The sequence below is a fragment of the Trichosurus vulpecula genome, chromosome 6 (genome assembly GCF_011100635.1).
Source record: "Trichosurus vulpecula isolate mTriVul1 chromosome 6, mTriVul1.pri, whole genome shotgun sequence".
Taxonomy (NCBI): Eukaryota; Metazoa; Chordata; class Mammalia; order Diprotodontia; family Phalangeridae; genus Trichosurus; species Trichosurus vulpecula.
In genome coordinates this window covers 38,784,130-38,800,631 of record NC_050578.1, presented here as the reverse complement: position 1 = coordinate 38,800,631, position 16,502 = coordinate 38,784,130, and the positions used below count along the sequence as shown (strand labels likewise).

At 33.9% G+C, this 16,502-nt stretch overlaps 1 pseudogene; it reads left to right on the top strand.

Annotated features, from left to right (window-relative positions):
* Window positions 1-2,119: 2,119 nt before the first annotated feature.
* LOC118854592 lies at window positions 2,120-2,780 on the top strand (annotated as a pseudogene).
* The last annotated feature ends 13,722 nt before the right edge of the window (window positions 2,781-16,502 follow it).

Genomic DNA, 16,502 nt, shown 5'->3' with positions numbered 1-16,502 from the left:
ACTTAGTGAACTGAGTCATTTTTTTAAAAAATAAGAGCCATTACCCAATTGATGAATGATAAAAAGATATGATCATTTTTCAGATGAAGGAATCAAAGCTTTCTAGAGCCACGTGATAAAATACTCTAACTTACTATTGATTGGAGAAATACAAAGTAAAAAATTTGGAGGTACCTCATACTTATTCGATTGGCTAATAGGACAGAAAAAGTAAATGACAAATGCTGGAGGGGCCATGGGAAAAAATGAGACATTAATTCACTGTTATTGGAGTTGTGAACTGATTCAACCATTCTGTAGAACAATTTGAAGGTATACCCAAAGGACTATAAAACCATGCATACACTTTGACCTAGCAACACCAATACTAGGTCTGTATCCCAAAAGAGATTTAAAAAGCATTAAAGAAAGTTACCTCTATGTACAAAAATATCCAGCCCAGCTTTTTTCAGGAAGCAAAGAATTAGAAATTGTGGGGAGGCTCATCAATTGGGGAATGAATGAACAAATTGTAGTATGTGATTATGATAGAAGGCTATTGTACTATGGGAAATGATCAGCAGGATGCTCAGAAAGAAACCTGGAAAGACTTATATGAGATGATAAACAGTGAAAGTTATTGTGGACAAAGTAACCACAACATTGTAAGATGATCAGCTGAGGATGACTTAGATATCCTCAGCAATACAGTGATCCAAGACAACTCTGAAGGACTTATGATGCAAAAATGCTCTGGATGCACAAAGAGCTGATGGTGTAAATTGAAGCATACTTTTTTTTAACTTTATTTTTCTTGAGTTTTCTTTTTTCTGTTTTCTTTTGTAACATTACTATTACTATATGTTTTGTGTGACTGCAAGTGTATAACCTATATAGAACTGCTTGCCTTCTCAATGACTGGGTGTGGGGAGGAAGGGAGGGTGAGAATTTAGAACTTAAAATTTTAAAAATGAATGTAATATTTTTTATTTGTAACTGGGAAAAATAAAATAATAATAAGAAAACAAAAAAAATCACATCACTGTTAGATCTACCAATTCTGTGTTGTACTCTGGATATTCCATCAAACATATGTGTTATCAAGCTCTTGTACAGCCATAGAACAGTTACAATGATGGTGATAGAAATGAAGACCATTTCCTATCAGAATCAATTGTAGGGTTAGTTAGCTTGTAGGAAAGATTACTTAGCAGACTGGGATGTTTATCTTTAGGAATTTGAAGAGTAACTGTGTTGAAGATGATTAGATTTATTCTGTTTGGTCTCAGAGATAGTGTAGTAGTGACTAAATTGTCAAAAACACCTCAATTCAAGTTTTCCTCAGTCCCTTCCAGCTGTGCAATCCTGAGCAAGTCATTTAATTCTGCTAATCCTGTTTCCTTTCTGTAAAGTGGGGTTAATAGTAACTACTTCATTGGGTTCTTATGAGAATCAAATGAGATAACACATTAAAAATACTTTGCAAACCTTAAAGTGCTATAGAATACCAGCTTTAGTAATTATATAGTAATGCAGTTTAAGTATTTAGAAGATTTTTCTTTGTATGTTCATTTTTTAACGAAAGCTTTGAATTGCCTCTCTCAAGTGCCATGCCAGGAAATGAAAACTGAATGGAAGAGATGAGAAGATTGAAACAGTATAATTAGAAATATTTCAGAAGGTAGAACCATTTTGTACAGATTCACATCAGGGCAGAGTCTAAAGAAAGGGGCAGGCACTAGTTCCAGGAAATGTGTCAATGACAAAAGATTGGTATAACAGATTTTGTGGAAGTTTCTTTCCTCTTTTAAAATGTAATTTATTTCATTGTGAACTTAAGAAACAAAGCAAGCATTTCTACAACATAATAGAATGGGAAAAAAAATTGTGCATGAAAGTGCAAATTCAAATCTCTCTTCTCCTTTGCTGACTTCCAGAAATACATAATACATATGCATGGATGTGTGCACACATACATGCACAGGCACACACACTCCAACACATGTGTGAGTGTGTGTGTGTGTGTGTGTTTTCCAGAAATCAGCAAGGAAGAGATTCTGGAAATGACATTTGACATGGAGGTTGAGGAGGCCATACTGATATCCTGGACCAGGAGAATGAGGAAGATTTGCAGCAGCCCATGTGGGTTGCCCAGAAGAAAGAGGAGAGACTGAGGAATTTTCAGGAGCTGCACATGAAAAGAAATGAAGCAGGAAAATTAAATCATCAGGAAGTTGTAGGGGAATATACTAGGCTTAAGCTGCCTCAAAACTGAGAGGCTAAGAAGGCTTGTTTGAAATGGGAATTGCAAGTTGAAGAAAAGAGGAAAAAAGGAATGTACTGCAAGGGGAGGAAAACAATGGATGAGTGAAGCTACTGGAGATCAGTTCTAGAGAAACAGAAAGATAGGAGAGAAAGATAGGAAGAATCTAGATCTAGACTTTTCAGAGATGCAGCAGCTCAGTTGCACCAGTATTATCAGCTGAGCAGGCAGAACAAATCTGATATGGAAACTTACTCAAAAGCTAAGAGAAAACATAGAGAAAAGTTCTATCTAACTTTTAATAGTCTTCTTCATGAAACACATGTACCTTCTACAGATGAAATTGCAAAGATGGTTATAGATCTTGAAAAAAAATCAAAAAAGGGGAAAATACAGTAAGAGTCATCCTTATAATAATGACTTTGATATTAACTACATTTATTAAAGAAATGTCAAGTTCAAAAAGAAGATAGGCAGATTCTGATGAAAATATACAGCTGAAATCAAACAGAATTCAGAAAGAGGAACAGCTTTATAAACTGTAGGAAACATTGAACACAGTAGTTAATTAAGTCTTTGGATAAATAATCATTGAACTGTACAAATAAAGGAGAATTTATGCTCTTGCTTTAAAAATGCCACCCTTTAGAGATTATCAATATTTGTGATACTTGTCATCATCTTTTAGACTAGGCATTTTGTTGTTTTTTTTTTTTGTCAACTCAGTCTCAAATAAAATAGTGAAGGCTTCTAAGATTTTTGGTTACAATCTAATCAGAAGCTAATTGGGGCTTTTAATAGTTTGTTAAAAATGAATTTTTCTTGTTATTTTTGTTTATACATTGTCTAAATTTTGCCATACACTTCTTTTCTTCTCTTTTTTTCCAGCAAGCCACCACAGAAAATAATACTTGATTTACATTAACTATATAAATAATATAGGGAGCACCATAACATCTCTCCTTACCCTATGCCCCAAAAATGATTTTTAGTAGCTGAAAATGTGATTTAGAAAATTACTATTTTATTGCATCTAACCTCTTTCTTATTTTGATTTTTACAAAATAAAATCTTATTACTAGAGACTGACCACCTACATTTTCATCTGTTACCAAAATGGAAAGCAAAATGGAGATTTTGGTTCAATGTGAAGAAGACCTACCAGATGGCCATTGGGCTAGCTTGTTGAAGTGTACTGAGGAAAAACCTGGATATCTTGAAGACCTCTGTGGAAATCCTGACACTGACACACATTTGTTTGTGGCCATAAGCAAATTATTTAATGGCTCAGGGTGCCCCAAAACTGAGTATAAATTAAACATAAATCAGCATTCTTCATTCAAGAAGTTTTTATATTGAGAGTTTAGTACAATGATGAAAACACATTTGCTAAACTATGACATCCTCCTCCCACTTCCCACAAAAAAGGAAAATAAATCATAGGTATTCTATATTTTTTCAAAACTGATTCCAGAACATAAACAGCATACGCCACCTCTCAAAAGCAAATAATTCCCCTTCTATGTTATCAGTTTTCAGAGCCTAAGGTTTTGATACTATGTTTTAATTTAAATTATTACTTCCATGTGCAAGGGAATTTTAAAATTAGCTTTCAATAATTTAACCCATTCTCTAATTTATAATCTATATTATGAAAGGATGGTATTTTTTTCTTTACAATTGAAATAAGACTAAAGTAGACTGATATACAAAAGTAGCAACATTACCGGGGAATTATGGAGTTGGTCTCTGTCTCTCTGTCTCTCTCTCTCTCTCTCTCTCTCTCTCTCTCTTTCTTCCCCCGCCCCATCATTGACAAATCTTTGAAACATATAATCCCATTAATTTTATATATATATATATCTATATATCTATATATTTAATTTAGGGAAACATTTAGGACAGAACTATCATTAAATATCTGTATGGACTTATTTTACTGCCCACATGATATTCTTTTTATATGAATATGATAAGTGTGTCAGCTAGAGAGCAAAAATGTAGTAAAATCACTGAAGAAGGTATGACTGTGTTGCCTTCTAGTTTCCATGAAATAAGCAGCATTTAGAAACTTTGCTATGGTGAAGCTCTCCACCGCCATCTTCTGGTGTTAAAGAGCTATAAAAGAAAAATGCATAAAGTTTTAGACAATGTTTTCTGGTAAAAGGCATATTAATTTTTCCAGATTGATTTTTGAAAACTGATCTCATCTTAAGCTGAACACGATTAGATATGAAATAAAATTTAATTTTAAATTATTGCAATGTATTTCCATAACATACTGGCTCTAATGTGAAACTAGGTAATAAAAAAATCATTAGAAGGAAGATCACACTATTTAAAATTTATTTCAGATCATTATCAATATCTACGAAAGATTATGATGATTATATTTTTTGGAATTTAAATCATTAGTAATCATAGAGAAACATAGATGTTATATGGGATTTATTCCAAATAAATTACTTAATTCGTTTCTAAAATTTTAATTATTTTAAAGATCTTATTAATTTCCAAAATCTGTGAAATGTTACCTTGAAAAACCTGTTAAAATTAACTTCAAACAAGGAAGGTAGTGACATGCTTTAAATATGATATATCTATTACATGTTGGGAAGAATATTTAAATAACCCTTATTTAAATTCTGAATGTCTCAGTTATACAATGGGACAAGGTAGACCTAGCTATTAACCCCAACTGGTAATTATAGTAAGCTATGCCCACAAATAATCTATTAATAACATCATTAGGGTATTTTTATAAAGAAGTTTCATATATGTAGCCAAGTATTAAAGATTTTTACTTTGTAAATTTTAAATGTTAACTGCAACTCTCACGATATTGTGCAGTATTCTTCAATCTGGGTTCCTCCCAAATGAGCAGTCTTGTATTATACGACTCCTTTGAAATACTGACAAATAAGGGCATCACTGCAACACTTGCAGGAGCTTAAGCAGCAGCAACAGCAATAAAACAACTAAAATAAGTACTCTCAGAACAAATATGCTATTGATTAGTTTCAGTTTTCATGAAATATAAGGCAAATTCTTATAACAATTTTCATGCTTTTTCTTTTCATGAAATAATAACCCAAATTTTTAGAAAGACATTTTAAAAAGTATGTTCCTAATAGCTCTATTTTAGACAAACATTTTTTAAAAAATCGTGATTTAAAATATACTTACCCTTTTATGACCACACAAATGTCAAAATGTGTAAATTTCTAGAAATTAGCAGTGGTTAGAAATTGTATCATGGTTAGAGTGCTGTACTAGAACTCAAGGAAATCTGAGTTCAAATCTGAAAGCTGTGTGAGCAAGGGTATCTCTTGACGTTCCTGAGCCTCAGTTTCCAAACCTGCAAGATAGGGATAATAAGATTTGCAGTACTGACCTCAATCAGGGGTGGGGAATCTGTGACCTCAAGGTCACATGTTGCCTTCTAGGTCTTTGGATGCAGCCTTTTCACTGAACCCAAGCTTTCCAGAACAAATCCTTTTATTAAGCGGATTTGTTCAGTGAAGTTTAGATTCACTCAAAGGGTCATATTTGACGATGTAGAGGGCCACATGTGGCCTCGAGGTCACAGGTTCTCCACCCCTGTCTCAAAACATTTTCATGAGTTTCAAAAGGGAAAATGATACATTGAAAATTTTAAAGTTCAGTATAAAATTATCTACTCATTGTTGTTAATAGAAAATTAAACACCTAATTTAAAATAGGAAACATTGTTTATTAATACCTAATTCAATAACATGTTCATCAGACTGTTAAAATAATTGAAAAGTAAGGCTAATTTAAAGAAAAAATAATAGACAAAATGTTTCCACTTGAGTATCTGCATATAAACAGAGGTTTCAAAGAATGAAGAAATCAGGTATGTTACCATTTTTTTCTGAGCTACCACATGTATTTCATGCTAAATTTCTTAGGCTATGAATTTAGATGTTTTAGAATTATGCAGAAATCTTCATGAATTTATACAGTTACTGTGTATTATAAGGCTAGCATAAAAGCATTCTTTTCACTAAAATTCTTACTCTTAACCCAAATTATGCAGTTTCATTCCCCCATCCTTTGGAACTGTTGGCTTTAAATATTTTAGATTCTGTACCTACTCTGTCTGCATAGGAAAACCTGGTACAAATTGGATTTAATTACCAATATTATTTAGTCAAAACACACTAAAGTTTTCTATTTATGCCACTAAAGGGAAAAAAATCCACAATATTTTAGAAAAGAACATTGGAGAAGTGAATTAGCAAAATCAATTACTAACTTCCCATTTTATTTTTCCAAGTGGACTGGGCTTACCTTGGGGATTGGGGCAGGTACCTAAAAGCTTTGAATTTCAGCCTGTGCTATTCCACAGATCTCAGTTCTTCAGATTTATTTCTCTAGGGCTAACAGGTATAAAAGCATTTAAGAATGATGACCAATAGCAAAAAGCAAAAGCTTTATCTTCAAATTTAGAGCAGAGCTCTTTGGTCAGTTCTGTATTTCTTTCCCCTGTTACTTGACAACAAAACAATTCAAAATCAGTGAAGCTATGAGAGGTCTCATCAGTAACCTCTGGAAAAAGAAGGAAAATAAGTAGCTAGTTTTAAAATGGATAGTCTGACATCTAAGTATTCTGGCTTACAAATAAACCATTCTGGTATATTAAGGCTGTGATATTGGTGAAATTTTTTTAATCTTACTTTATATTAAGATTCAACAAAGATTCAAACCTTTGTGAAATAAACTTATGTCTTTCCTATTCAGAAATTACAAGATATTTTAAAAGTCAATAGCAACTTTTCTTTATACAATATATTTCCCTTAGCACATTCCATTGTAAATTAGTCCTTGCAGAGTTGAGTGACAGGAGTGTTTGACTTTAATGTAAGTTCGTAGAATACCCTTCATTAATTGCTGTTCTCCTCCCATTTTTTTTGCAAGCACATTTAACATGACAGCCTTGAGAACACATTTGCAGATGAGCAAAGATATTTGATTGGCCTTTAGGAATGAATATTGATTCTTGCTATTGATCATCGTACTTAAAATGTGTGTGTGTGTGAGCATGTGTCCATTTCTACTTTTTCTACCTATAATGGAGAATTGCAAAATTCTCAACCATAATTTATTTTTGGTAAAATCCATTTTAAATATTATCAAATAATTCTCTGATGTAATAACTAAAAATATGTTATCTGTTTAACAGTTTTTAAAATAAAACTTTAATTTTCTGACTTTCCTATTTTAATCATAAAGTCACAATCATTTTACATAGAAATGATATGAAAGGATTATTCATGTAATGCCTTTGATAAGTTTAACCAAATTGTTTTAAGAAGAAAAAAATAACTGGCCATTTTTAAAAATACTCTCTTTTTTCTGGTTATATTTTAAATGAACCATTTGTTTTATAGAATATTTAATTAGGCAATATCAGATTTCTTTAAAAAATAATGAACAAGATCACCACAAGATATTTCATGTCTACAAAGCCATCTTTTACCTATAAAAGATAGCTGCTTTTGATGGGGTGCTTGTGCTTGGACCCTAATTCTAACATCATTTCCCCTTAACCTCTGCTTGGGTGCCTGTGGTTGTGGCAGAATTCCAATTTCAGAACACATCTAGTTCTCAAACATATTCTTTCCCAGGCAGTCTCTCTAGCTAAAGGGCAGTGTGCCCCAAAATTATCTCTGCTTCTTCCTCAGTAAGCAGCTATGCCCAATTATGGATTGATTCAGGATGCTGATAACTGACTATACACTGAGTCTAGCATGTATTCTAGACATAGTCAAACGTATACTCCCTTACATTAATCTTGTCTAACAAGATACGTGATGGAATCCACCTAGATATTCCCAGTCAGTCGTGAACTTTTGTTGACTTAGTGACATTTCACAGCGAAAACCACACCCCCAGGTAGCCCCATTTTGGGCTATTTCTCAGTGAACTCTGGGTAAGATACCTGCATAGTAGATACAAAAAGTGCATGTTCCTTTAAGAACTGACCAGCCCTTAATCACACCCTGACCACTCCCTAATCCCACCCCAACACACCTAATTGACAAATTTCATCCCTACATCTTGTACTTAAACTTCCCCTGTAGCCCTGTATGGTTGCAGGTTCCCTAAGAATTCTTGCCTGTTTTATTTACTTAAAGCATAATAAATCTTTCTCTCCTTTACTTAAAGAATGCTTAGGTACACGAATTCATTCCAGGTAGCCTTGCCTTGGGAATTTTGGTTTGGGATTTCTACATCCCTGGGTTCATTTCTCCTTCTATACTTTTTTTTTTTTTAAATTTTGATGTGTAATAGGAACCTGGTTAATAAATTCTGGGGCACGTGCATTTCATGATCTTGATTTTTTGATGTGTCCAATGATGCAAAATGAAGTAGTTCATCATGGGAAAGATATTCTGAATATTTCTGTTCTGCTGTCTCATAGGAAAAAAAATGGGTCATTTTGATTAGCTACTGAACTAGAAATGCTATTGAGACAAAAGTTTCCCATGTTCTCTTTTTCTGTCTCGTTGGTTAGAATGAACAAGATAGACTAAAACCATCTGGCTGTTGAGGTAGACTTTAGGCCTCACTCTCTCTGTCTGGACCAATATATTATCCATTAATACTGGCCTCTGTTCTTTGCCTTTTGGTATCTGTTATTTCCTGATTTAAGATGGAGTATCAGAGTAGACTGTGAGCTTGCGAACATGTGAAATAGAGAAAGCAAGTCCACCAGAGGTTCAAGCAATAGAATTTATGCTAATTTTGTCAAAGAGTTGAGCCCAGAATCTTGCAATAACCCATGACTCAGAATAGTACTAGATCGAATATGGAAAAGAAGGAAAGAAAATGGATGATTTCTTGCTTTTACAATTTCATAAGTGATCTTGTTAACATGAATTCTTTGTATGAAAAGTATTAAGGTCACAACTACTCTGATCTAAAATGGTATAGGGGAGAGTTTGGCCCCAGGTATTAGTGAAAATGTTTTGTATTTCTGATCTTTCTATGGTATCTATCTATCTATCTATCTATCTATCTATCTATCTATCTATCATCTATTACATCATTAACATACATTAGGTTTTTCAAATATATATATATATAGTACAAATATATAATTGTAAAACATAATGTATGTTAATTTTATACATAGCAAGAAGTAAGAAAACATGAAAACCTAAAATTCCACACTTACCATACATTTGCTGAACTGAACTTCTTTGATTGCCTTTTTCTAATAAAATGAAACAATTTTCTTTTCTAATAACTTTAGCTTTTCATCCTTTGAAGCTACAACTTACTTTTGTCATATAACCCCTTAGTATTAATAAGGCACAGGATTAAAAGCAAACTGGCTATTTAATAAACTCTGCTTCTGATAACTTTCTATTTTCAGGGCTGGATGTTATAATACTAAACTATATGAAACATGCCTTTGAAAAACATGAATAGAGAAAAAATATAATGTATTTTCACCACAGAAATGAAAAGCACTATAATACTTTTTTTAAAAACTAATTTGTTCCTTTTTTTTCTTTACAAGTGCATTCATTAACACCTGATTCACACCTAATAATATACCATTTATTTTGGTTACAGAAATTTCTGGACTACCATTTAAGATAGACATGGAGGAATTTCTGCTTTCATAAATATGACAAGAAATGCCTAATTTTCTAGTATAATATTCCCAGGATTTATTCTTTTTTTTTTTATAAATTTTTTATTTTTAGTTTACCACGCACGGTTCTACATAGTTTTGAGTTCCAGTTTTTCTCCCCTCCCTCCCCACTCCCTCCCCAAGACGGCATGAAGTCTCATATAACTGTCATGTATAACTTCGCATTGAATTAATTTATGCACTAGTCAAGTCGTGGAGAAGAATTTTGACCAATGGAATGAATCATGAGAAAGAAGAAACAGAACCAAAAAAAAAACCCCAAAAACAAAAACAAAAGAGAAGCAGAAAAGGCGAGCATGTAGTGTGCCTCAGTCTGTATTCAAACTTCGCAGTTCTTTGTCTCGATGAAGATAGTATTCTCCATCGTGAGTCCCCTGGAGTTGTCCTTGCCCCTTAGGTTGCTGAGAAAAGCGCAGTTTGTCAGGGTTGGTCCTCACGGAATCCATATATCTGTGGCTGTGCACAACGTACTCCTGGCTCTGCTCCGCTCACTCAGCATTATGTCGTGTAGGTTTTTCCAGGTTGTTATGAAGTCTGCATCATCCCCATTTCTTATGGCACAATAGTATTCCATTACCTCCATGTACCACAGTTTGTTCAGCCATTCCCCAATTGATGGGCATCCCTTTGATTTCCAATTCCTGGCTACCACAAAGAGAGCTGCTATAAATATTCTTGTACATATGGGTCCTTTTCCTGCTTGCGTGATTTCTTTGGGATACAACCCTAGAAGTGGTATTGCTGGGTCAAAGGGTATGAACATTTCTATAGCCCTTTGGGCATAGTTCCAAACCACCCTCCAAAATGGCTGGATCAGCTCACAACTCCACCAGCAATGCAACAATGTTCCAATTTCCCCACATCCTTGCCAGCATTTATCATTCTCCTGATTTGTTATTTTAGCCAATCAGACAGGAGAGATGTGGTATCTAAGAGTTGTTTTGATTTGCATTTCTCTAATCAGCAGCGATCCAGAGCATTTTTCCATATGCCTGTAGATAGCTTTAATTTCTTCCTCTGAAAACTGCCTGTTCATATCCTTTGACCATTTCTCAATTGGGGAATGGCTTGTATTCTTATATATTTGGCTCAGCTCCCTGTATATTTTAGAGATGAGGCCTTTATCAGAGACACTAGTTGCAAAGATTTTCTCCCAATTTTCTGCTTCCCTCCTAATTCTTGTTGCATTGGCTTTTTTTGTACAAAAACATTTCAATTTGACATAATCAAAATTATCCATTTTGCATTTTGTAATGCTCTCTATCTCTTGTTGGGTCATGAATTCTTTACTTTTCCACAAATCTGATAAGTAAACTATTCCTTGCTTTCCCAAATTACTTAGAGTATCAACTTTTACTCCTAAATCATGAACCCATTTTGACTTTATTTTGGTATATGGTGTAAGATATTGGTCTATGCCCAGTTTTTGCCCTACCATTTTCCAATTTTCCCAACAGTTTTCGTGAAATAGTGAATTATTAGCCCAGAAACTGGCCTCTTTGGGTTTATCAAAGAGTAGATTGCTAAACTTGTTGATTTCACCTACTTGTGTACCTATCCTATTCCACTGATCCACACCCCTGTTTCTTAACCAGTACCAGGCAGTTTTGATGAGTGCTGCTGTGTAGTACAGTTTAATATCTGGTGTGGCTAAGCCACCATCTCTAGCATGTCTTTTCATTGATATCCTAGATACTCTAGACCTCTTGTTTTTCCAAATGAATTTTGTTATTATTTTGTCCAGCTCAGTAAAAAAATTTTTTGGTAGTTCGATTGGTATGGCACTGAATAGATAGATTAATTTAGGTAGAATTGTCATTTTTATTATATTAGCTCAGCCTAACCATGAGCAACTGATATTTCTCCATTTATTTAGATCTGATTTTATTCGCGTGAAAAGTGTTTCGTAGTTATGTTCATATAGGTCCTGGGTTTGTCTTGGCAAATAGACTCCCAGATATTTTATAGTGCCTTCAGTAACTTTGAATGGAATTTCTCTTTCTATCTCTTGCTGTTGGGCTTTGTCAGTAATGTATAGGAATGCTGAGGATTTATGTGGGTTTATTTTATATCCTGCAACTTTGCTAAAGTTGTTTATTATTTCAAGTAGTTTTTTACTTGATTCTCTAGGATTCTCTAGATAAATCATCATATCATCTGCAAAAAGTGATAATTTAGTTTCTTCTTTTCCTATTCTAATTCCTTCAATTTCTTTTTCTTCTCTTATTGCTACAGCTAATGCTTCCAGTACCAAATTGAATAATAGGGGTGATAATGGACATCCTTGTTTCACCCCTGATCTTACTGGGAATGCATCTAGTTTATCCCCATTACAAATAATGCTTGTTGATGGTTTTAGGTAGATGCTATTTATAATTTTGAGGAAGGTTCCCCTTATTCCTGTGCTTTCTAGTGTTTTTAATATGAATGGGTGTTGTACTTTGTCAAAGGCTTTTTCTGCGTCTATTGAGATGATCATATGGTTTCTGCTAGTTTTGTTGTTGATATGGTCAATTATGCTAATAGTTTTCCTAATATTGAACCAGCCTTGCATTCCTGGAATAAATCCTACCTGGTCATAGTGTATTATTCTTGTGGTGAGTTGCTGCAATCTTTTTGCTAATATTTTATTTAAAATTTTTGCATCAATATTCATTAGAGAAATTGGTCTATAATTTTCTTTCTCTGTTTTAACTCTACCTGGTTTGGGTATTAGTACCATATTTGTGTCATAAAAAGAATTTGGTAGGACTCCTTCTTCACCTATTTTCCCAAATAGTCTACAAAGTATTGGAATTAGTTGTTCTTTAAATGTTTGATAGAATTCACATGTAAAACCATCTGGCCCTGGAGATTTTTTCCTAGGGAGTTCGTTGATGGCCTGCTCAATTTCTTTTTCGGATATGGGGTCATTAAGAAATTTCACTTCCTTCTCTGTTAGTCTGGGCAGTTTATGTTTTTGTAGATATTCATCCATATCTCTAAGGTTGTCAAATTTAGGAGCATACAGATGGGCAAAATAATTCCTAATTATTGTTTTGATTTCCTCTTCATTAGAGGTGACCTCACCCTTTTCATTTTTGATACTGGTAATTTGATTTTCTTCTTTCTTTTTTTTAATCAAATTGGCCAAAGGTTTATCAATTTTATTGGTTTTTTCATAAAACCAGCTCTTTGTTTTATTTATTAATTCAATAGTTTTCTTGGTTTCAATTTTATTAATCTCTCCTTTGATTTTCAGTATTTCTAATTTGGTATTTAATTGGGGGTTTTCAATTTTCTCTTTTTCTAGCTTTTTCAGCTGTCTGCCCAGATCATTGATCTCCTCTTTCCCTATTTTATTCATGTAGGCATTTAGAGATATAAAACTCCCCTTAAGAACTGCTTTTGCTGCATCCCATAAGTTTTGGTATGTTGTTTCATTATTGTCATTCTCTTGAATGAAATTATTAATTGTTTCTCTGATTTGTTCTTTGGCCCACTCACTCTTCAGAATTAAATTATTTAGTTTCCAATTAGTTTTTAGCTTATTTTTCCATGGCACTTTATTAAAAATGATTCTTATTGCATCATGATCTGAAAAGGATGCATTGACTACTTCTGCTTTTCTGCACTGCATTGTGAGGTTTTTATGCCTTAGTACATGGTCAATTTTTGAGTATTTGCCATGTACTTTTGAGAAGAAAGTATATTCCTTTTTATCCCCATTCAGTTTTCTCCAGAGGTCTATCATATGTGCCTTTTCTAAAATTCTGTTTACCTCCTTAACTTTTTTCTTATTTATTTTGAGGTTAGATTTATCAAGTTCAGAAAGGGGGAGGTTGAGGTCTCCCAATATTATAGTTTTGCTGTCTATTTCTTCCTGTAACTCCCTTAACCTCTCCTCTAAGAAATTGTATGCCTTACCACTTGGTGCATATATGTTAAGCAATGATATTGCTTCATTGTTTATGGTGCCTTTTAGCAGGATATAATGTCCTTCCTTATCTCTTTTAATTAGATCTATCTTTACTTTTGCTTTGTCTGAGATTAGGATTGCTACACCTGCTTTTTTTACTTTAGCTGAGGCACAATATATTTTACTCCAGCCTTTTACCTTAACCCTATGTGTATCCCCCTGTTTCAGATGCGTTTCTTGTAAACAGCATATTGTAGGATTATGGTTTTTAATCCATTCCGCTATCTGCTTCTGTTTTGTGAGAATGTTCATCCCCTGCACGTTCAGGGTTATGATTTCTATCTGTGTCTTTTTCTCCATCCTAATTCCCCCTGTTTATGCTTTTATTTCTCCCTTTCCCCTTCTCCTCCTCAACAAAGTTTTGCTTTTGACCGCCGCTTTCCTCAGTTACCCCTCCCTCTTTATTCCCCTCCCTTATCTAACCGTTACCCACTTGCTACTTCTCCTCTTCCTTCTGCCCTCCCCCCTCCCTTTTCCCCCCCTTTCCCTCCCACTTCCCGTAGGACAAGTTAGATTTCTAAACTTATCAGAGTATGTTATTCCCTTCTTGAACTAGATCAGATGACAGTAAAGCTCAAATACTGCTCTTCTCCCTCCCTTCTTTCTCTCTACTATAATATGTTTTTTTGCCACTTCCTTTGGTATAATTTACCCTTTTCTACTACCTCCTTACCACTTCCCTCACAGCCCTGTCTTTATATCTCTTATTTATATTTTATATCTTTACATCGGTTAATTTATACAGGCATTCACAACCTATGTATATCCCTTTCATTTGTCATAATAGTTGTACCATTCACAAGAATGACTTATATATGTGTATATATATATATATATATATATATATATATATATATATATACATAAAGAACATACATAAGATGATATAATCCCACTTAAAGATGAAAACAACCTAAGCTTATTGGTTAATGAGGTTTGTGGGTTTTTTCCCCCTGGTTACCTTTTTATGTCTCTCTTGAGTTTTGTATTTGGAGATCAAATTTTCCATTGAGTTCTGGCCTTTTCATCAGGAAGGTCTGGAATTCCCTTATTTCATTGAATGTCCATCGCCTTGCCTGGAAAATTATGCTTAGTTTTGCCAGGTAGTTGATCCTTGGTTGTAGTCCCAGCTCCTTTGCCCTTCGGAAAATCATATTCCAATTTCTCCTGTCTTTTAATGTGGAAGCTGAGAGATCCTGCGTGATCCTGACTGTAGTTCCACGATATTTGAATTGCTTCTTTTTGGCTGCTTGCAGTATTTTCTCCTTGAGTTTATAGCTCTGAAATTTGGCTATAATATTTCTTGGTGTTTTCAGTTTGGGATCTCTTTCAGGGGGTGATCGGTGAATTCTTTCAATGACTATTTTGCCCTCTGGTTCTAGGACCTCTGGGCAGTTTTCTTTGATAATTTCTTCGAAGATACTGTCAAGGCTCTTTTTTTCATCGTGGATTTCTGGTAGACCAATAACTCTCAAATTGTCTCTCCTGGATCTATTTTCCAGGTCAGTTGTTTTGCCAATCAGATATTTTTTCATTCTTTACGTTTTGTTTTATTACTTCTTGATGCCTCATAGATTCATTAGCTTCCACTTGCTCAAGTCTAATTTTAAATGAGTTAGTGTTTACATTTTGCTTTTGAGCCTCCATTTTCAGTTGGTTAATTTCACCTCTCAGGGTGTCATTTTCTCTCTTTAGATTCTGTATCTCCGTAGCCATTTCGCCAATCTTATTCTTTAGGGACTTTTCCATTTTTTCCATGTTTTCTTTTACCTCCCTAATTTGGTTTTTAAAATCCTCCTTTAGCTCTTCCAGCAGTGCTTTTTGGGCTGGAGACCAGTTCATATTAGCTTTTGAGGTATCTGATGTATCTACCGTGTCAATGCCATCCTCCTCCATGTCGATATTTTGATCCTGCCTGTCTCCATAAAAAGAATCTATTGTCCTCGGTTTTTTTGTATTCTTCTCTTTTTTTTATTCTTCCCTCCCCCACACCTCAGGAAACTGAAGGTTTTAATTCTAGACTCACAACCCCCAGAATAAGAAAGCTGGGACAGAGAGCCCAAAGATCGAAATTCATTTTAATCCCAGGATTTATTCAATCACACAAGTAACACTATAGACATCTCAAAGGATCATCAACTCATGAAGAAGAAAAATCAATATATTATCCAATTTTCCTTTTTTTTTTTTGGAAATGTGATGTTACTCAAGTTAAAACTTCCTCCAAATATCTGTAATGCAAAACCATTTACCCATTGTTTTGCCCTATAGTATCACTTATGTTTGAGTGTCTCTTTCTAGATGCAATTGGAATTTCATCTGTATATTAATTATCCTAATGTTTAATTTATCCAGACATAAAACTTGAATTATACATAAAATAAAGAATTGAATTTGTACTATTTTATACATAACTGAAAAAAATAAAACATGTGAATGAATAATATATGGCTTACATGTGTTCAAATATTTATATTCACATACATTCACACATACTGACAGGATTGGGAGAAGACTTGTTTTTTCTTACATTGTCACACAAAGGTGTACTTACAGTGAATTGGATCAATTCAGTTTCAAAACTGCAAACATCGCTAAGCCTATTGTGTGTA